We start from the raw sequence: 6,986 nt of genomic DNA on the forward strand, positions 1-6,986 counted from the left end.
ATATCTTCTGTCTCTTTAAACTAAAAGTGAAACTTTTATATTTCTGGTCTGAACAGGATAGACTCTTAATAAATGCTATTGTGTGAATTAATGAGTGCTGCCACTTAGGTCTTTCATAGTGATGATGCCATTAAATAGAATGAGACTATTACGTCCTTAGGATTACTCTGGTCTGATAATTGGTGAAGGTTTATTTCTAGTCATGCTCTGCTAGAGGGGAGAGGCTGTGAGGTAGCGACACCTCAGCCTCAGAGAGGCCCAGCAAGAAAAAGCAGAAATGCAGCTAGACCTGGATGCACAGATTAAGATATACCATCCAAATTCGTATCATGGATATGATGTCTGTCTTAATGGTTTGTAATATTGATATAAATATATGCTAGGGCTAATGCAATTCCAGCTGAGTGGTATGACACAAGATCATAAGCTGTCATTTAGACTTATGTGTGTGTAAGCTTCTCATCTAGCTGTAAGTGCATGCATATGGAAGTTAAAAGGCTTTGGCAGTAGTTTCTACTGCTGTAATAGCCTTTGTTCTTGTGCCTCCTGCAGAGGTCATAAAGAAGGCAAATTTGCTATGGCCTTCCTCCGATCTTGCTCAATACCAAAGTGAGAAGCCAACACTTCCCTTTTGTACTAAGGTGTTTGTAGCTCAATAATGCTTTTTATGAAATGTATTGGCTTGCCTAATTAGCCATTTTGAAGCCTTTCAGAAGGAAAGAATGGCGTAGTTGAGGTTTTTATACCTGCAGGTATTTTTATCAGGTGTGATTTCCAGTGCAAGAGCCTAAGCATCAAACACTACTTTGTGTGAAACTGTCACAGCAATGGATAGACATGCCAGATGCATGTGCTTTGCCTGCAAAATGGACTATTCCTGTATATATTTTTCTGCTTGGATAGACTAATTCTACATGGATCCAAGGCTAGATTTAAAAAGAGGGCCTAGCAACTCATCTCCCACAGCTAAAGGACAGGCAGGGGGTGTGTGTGTGTGTGTGTGTGCGCAGGTACTGTCCTTGCAGAAGCTGGGGCGAAGTCTCTCCCCTCCCTATGCACACTTAGTGTTCATCATCTAGGTGGAAGGTGTGCCTGGGAACACAAACCGCAAGGAACGACAGGGGCAAAAGGTGTGAGCAGCCCTTTCTGTCAGTATAGTGCAGCACTTGGTCTTTCCATCAAATGCCCTGAGTTGTTTAGTAGTCTCAGCTTCTTTCCACCATGGTAATGTATTTACAAGTTACTTGAGAAGGATTATTTTCTCTTTCCAAGCTTCCTCACTTAATGGGCAGAAGCCACCTCGACAAATCTGTTCCCCAGTACTGAAGGTGGTAACAGGAAAAATTGAACGTGGCTGTATGGCAGTCCTCTTTGAAGCCGCTCTGAGGTGTGAGAGCGTTCTGAGAAGCAATCATCTAGACACAGCATCTTGCAGATCCACTCCCCATCTCTGTGCATCTCAGAATCAGATCTGCTAACGCAAGGGTTTGTGCTTCCTCCTGTGAACTCGGCTGAGCTAGCACTGCAGCGTAAGTGGAAGGAGCTGAGTTTCAATCTTTAAGAGGGATGCAATTATTTATTATGTTCTAGCTGATTGTGGCTGTGGAAACCCCTGAAGGGCACTGAGGCTTGCAGAGCTGTTGTTCAGGGACCTAATTTATCCTGCAGATCCCTTATTACAGATGATCATGGGATGGAAAGACCCTAGCTTAATTCTGGAAGAGTCTGTAAAACTTGGAATTATAAGCTTGTAAGTAGAGCATAATCTGAAAACTACTGAAGGGAGGAGAGCTGTAAGTACAATAGAAATTTGGGACTCTGGCTATAAATACAGTGGTTAGATACTTCCTGCAATGCTTCCTTAACACCATCCAAGAATCCAGTTATGTGGGCATAGAATGAAAGAGAGAGCAAATAAATTCCCAGAATGAAGAAAATTGATTGCCTTTAGCCTAAGTGCCAGCACCTCTGAGCTAATGTGTTCCGCTTTACAACTGCGATGCTGCAGGGTTACTGAGATTCAGCTGATGAGTGACACTGTGTTAAATCAGTGACTGAATGCACTGATGCCTCAAGATACCAGTTTGTCTTCTCTACAGACAGTATCCTCAAAGTCTTCACAGCTTTTCAGGATTGGTAAAACCACAAGTCCAGCAGCTAAAAGTCAACTTACCTGCTGCTGTTTCTCAACCACAATTCAGTGAGATACAGATAGTGCTGGGAGCTGACAGCAGCAGCCAGGCAGCACAGCACAGCCTTGTATTGTTTCTGTAGCTTAGAGAAAAGCAGGTAGGGGGAAGAGGCACTCTTTGCTGTGCCTTACCAAGACAATAAGGCTTTTAACAATTCAAATCCTCCCTGAAAGATCATTGTGGCAGCCTTGCGCAAGCTTCCCTCAGCTTGCAGGCAGGGTTGTTTCTTATGGTAGCCTGGGTCCATGTGAAGCTGCGAATGGAGCCATTTCACAGGAGATGAATCAAAAGCCATATGGTTCTGGACTGAAATAAAATACAGCCTGCACTTCCAGGGCCCTGGCAGAGAGCAAAAAGGAGCTACTGTGCTCAGTACCCGGGTAACAAAGCTGATCTCTAGCAAACAGGCTGCTTGTTCTTTCCTAAGGTGAAATTGGCTTTTTATGACTTTGATTTTCAAAGTATACAGTGCTGCTACTAACTCAGCATTAAGTGTGATTGTATTATAATGTGCAAACAAAGGAATATATATATGACTTGTATCCACCAGTTTCAGCAAATAGGGATCAGCCAATAAAGGCTGAATGCAATTACCTCTTTGAATGCCACTTTGGGAGGAAGCTTCATGACCAAATGTCAGTTTGAGTCCCAGGTGGGTGTAGCACTGAAGTACTTGCCTAATTCCATGCATGTGAGGAACGGTACTGAAACAAAGACAGGAGGGTAAATAGAAGTGCTGTGATTTGCTGCAGGTCACAACAGCCTGTGCCAGAGCCGGGAATGGCACACAGCAGTTGAGTTTCAGCCCCATGTGCTGTGCACCGGACTAAGTATCCTCTCAGAAAGCCTTATAAGTGGTGTCCCTGCTGCCTGTCTTAGAAATGTTACTCCCCCCACCACGCGTGCACACACACTCTTCCCTTCTTACAAAGGTAAAATGCAACTTGGGAATCAGCCATCCTTCCTAATATCCAAAGCCTATGACTTCTGAGGTGCTGTAAAGTGGGAGTTGGCAACTCCTGTTTAAGATGACACACAGCAGAACTTAGGAACTTCAGCATCCAGAGAGCGTATCAGTGGGAAGCAGTGGCTTTCACCTTCCTGTTCCCACTGAGTCTGGAAAACAGCAGAGCCAAGAGATGCAGCCTCGAAGAGGGACAAAAGGTGGCTGGCTGGCTGGCTGCCTGGGTCCTGCTTTGGAGAAAGAGACTCTCCTATCTCCAGCCTGGACGGGTAAAGAAAAGCATTATCTGGAATAATCTCGAAAGTTTGCTGACGTCTGCTCCGACGTTTGCCATCTGGAAACCCTTGGTGTTTCCTCTGCCTGTGGGTTTTTCTCCCTGCTATTGCACTTCCTCCTGTGACCTGAGTGTGCGAGGAAGCTACCATGTGCTGTTTGTTTCCACCACTGTTACTGAAGGAAAGGGCATTGCAACTTCTCTGTTAAAAACCAAAATCTTACATGCTGAATCATTGCACTGAACCCGTGTTCTTTAATTTGAATAGCTGCATCTCACCGCATCATCTTGAACTGTTGTGAATGGGGGATCAGCAGAGACCTTGGCAATATGATGCTGTTGCAAACGTAAATAAAGAGAATAACGCATGGAAAGAAGGAAGCAAGCTAGCCCAGTATAATTACCAAGCAGGAAGAGTATTAAATGATACAGTCATTTTCTCAGGAAAAGATTATAGAGGATTGTGTGTAATGTCTAAGGTCTGAATGGTTTAAAAACTCACCTTAGAATGAAAGTCTAATTAGAAGGCTACAGCTGTAAAGGAAAATGGTAATTTCATAAATCCCTTGGTAGAGTTGTTTGGAAAAATACTGGTTACTCTTTAGGAATAAAATAACCCAAGCAATTCATTCACGTTTGATTATGCTTTGACTGAAAACCCAAGACACGAATGCCAAGTCCTTGAAATCCGCTTTGCGGTCCTGTTGTTTGTTCCACTTTGAAAGTATGAACAGCCTAAAGCAAAATGTAAGTTTTCCATAAAAACGTCATTTGCTTTTCTTTTGCAAGTAATTTTGATTTTTTTTTTAAGGCAGGTTTATAACTACACAGGTTTTTAAGACATGTATATCATATAAATGTTATACATGGTATTCGTGGCTCTATAACTGTACAGGTTTGTTAGCAGATAGTAACGCTTCTTGCTGAGCGGGTGCATCGCATGGTTACGGCCCTTTCTTCCATTCGATTTAATCAAAGGAAAACAAAATAATAATGACCAATAGTCGGACCTGAGCAGCCGTTTTGGCGGCTACATGCTCCAACGTATTTATGTGTTAAACCACTGGGTGTGTCACAGTTTGGCTTCTTACTCCCCAAGAAAGTCAAGATGGCCCCAAAAAAAGATTGGGGGGGGGGGGGGGAGATGCTGGCACTGGAGCCACCGCAAGCAGCAGTTAAATAAGTGCCTCTTGCACGAGTCAGTGGTCTGAGCATAAACCGCCTCCAGTCACTGATTTGTACCTGGGCTGTGCGGCAGGGGGTGAAGCAAAGCACGGGGCTGCCGCCATCTCCTTCCTCCGCCGGCCGCGGGCGAAGCTTGCAGCTGTCCCGGCGTCCCCAAACGCTAGGGAGCGGCTTCCCCCATCTCGGGCCCCTCTGCTGCTATGGAGGGGCCAAAAGGCCTTTCTTCCCATGGAGGAGTAAAGGCCAAGAGGAGGGGGGCTGAGGCGGCCTCCCTGCGCCAGCTGCTGAAATGGCCGCCCTGCCCCAACTGCCAAACTGGCCTCCCCGCCTGGGGGGGGGGGGGGGAGGGAGGAGGGGGAGGAGGCGCGGCGGCCATTTTGTCAGTGCGAAGCCACTGCTCTGAGGAGAGTGGGCGGCTCCTGACATGGCGGCGCCGTCCCTGGGAGGAGAAGCACGTGGCCGGGGAAGGCGAGGACCTACTCCGCCTACGCATGAGGAAAGCTCAGCAACTGACCGAGAAAGAAATTCCCCCCTGCCAGGGTGGTGAGGATAAATCCCAAAGGGGTTTAACGGCAGCTGCCAGGTGATATTTCCCGCATTGAGATAGCAAGAGATGGGAGCGGAGAGAAGAACAACAACAACCAAAAAAGGCCCCAGGACAGGAAGCGACAGGAATGACACCCCCCCCCCCCGGAATGGTCCCTGCCGGGTGGATCAGGCCCGTTTCTCCCCTTCGCGGTTTCAGACGGGGGAGGAGGTTCATTTTGGGAATCGGCCATCCTCCGGGGCTCCCTCCCCGGTGCCTCGATCGCAACAGGAACTCGCCGTTTCTCGCAGCTGTGATGCCTCGCCAAAGGGACAACCCATCCCGGGCCGTGGCGCAGCTATCGCTTCCTGTTAAAAGATGATTTCTGGGGCCTAATACCACCTGTGTTTTGTTGCTGTGGGTTTCTTTTCTCTTTCTGGTAAGCGTCGTTCTGTGCGTGGTGTTGCCGCAGTTTGTATTTTCAACTTTTTCCCGTATGTGAGGTCTAGAAAACTGGATTTCCTTCTTGGCGGAGTGAAAACGTTGCTCTTAATTACCAGTGCCTGAGGGGACCTTCGCGCCTTGTGCTGTGAGCTCGGGGTGCAAGAGCAGGCAACAAAAGAGGGCAATTTCAGCCCGAACCTGATACTGCAGCGGGGATCTCGAGCAAGGATCACCTCGACAAGGATGCCCTGAGGAAAGGGCCCCCAGCATCCTCGCGGCCTCCCAACACCCGGGGCAGGCGTCCCCGTTTCACTTGCTGCTGGAGGCGGGAGCAGAGAACCCAGAGGAACTAGCAAAAAAAAACCAGTCTCCTCTCGCCCTTGGAGTTGCAAAGAGTTTTATATTTCTGATCTCAGACTTCCTGGTAACGTTCCCTTTTTATCTTTGTGTTTCGGAGAGACTTCAGCTTTCAGAGTTCAAATCCTGATTCTATATCTCTGGACACTCTTTGTTTGTTTGTTTTTCCGGTTGGGCTCATCTCCACTTCCAAAATACGAGGTTTGTGTTTGTGCGGCGCACAAGTTTTAGCAACGCTACCTTCAGCGCCAGGTGCGCAACAAGCAGGTTCGCCCTGCCCTTAGGACCCTGCTCTCTTCCCGTGTCAGTTATAAGTCATCTCTGAACTCTGCGATATGCTGGCAATCTTGGCACGGATTTGGCCAAAAACATAAGGTAATTACTTTCCGTTCACATTGTTTATTTTGTTCTTAGAGTAACCTTAACTCAAGTGTATTTGTGCATGGTAGATTCTTTCAGTGGCAGAAGAGTGTAAACCTGGCAATATGAGTTTTAAGCGCGCACACAGAATTGGCTTTATTTTGGAGAGCTGTTAGCATTTCATCGCCGTATCGTCCCTGGCAAAACTGAACGCTCTGCGAGTGCAAGCTTGCTGACCTTTTCAGAAGTACAACGTGTTGATATGGGCTCAAGATACACGTGTAAAGTTGCGAAGGCGTTGGGCAGGCAACATAGGAAGGGTGGGCTTTTGAAAGCCTATCTCCAGTGTGAGATGAAGCTGAAGCCTGACCTTGGAGATGGTCCCGCGAAGCTCTGCGTGCTTCCAGCCGAAGCACCAGCGAGCCATACTGCCGAAGGAAGGTATTTTAATAGCTTTACTGGTGCTCACCAGAACGTGGCCTGAGAGCTGGGCTCAGGCTCTGGTGAAGCTAAGTGTGACTGCTTGGTTTATCCCCTTTGTGTAGCTGGAGGGCAGTGGGTCAATGGCTTATTTACGCTTTTCTTGTCCCAGAAATTGCAACATAGCTTTCCCCGTTCTGATTCTGCTTAACCTGTTCCTTCCCCAGGGGCATCTTTGTGCTTAACCTCAGCCCTGCAGTTCCC

Source organism: Struthio camelus, chromosome 5, assembly GCF_040807025.1.
Source record: "Struthio camelus isolate bStrCam1 chromosome 5, bStrCam1.hap1, whole genome shotgun sequence".
Classification (NCBI taxonomy): Eukaryota; Metazoa; Chordata; class Aves; order Struthioniformes; family Struthionidae; genus Struthio; species Struthio camelus.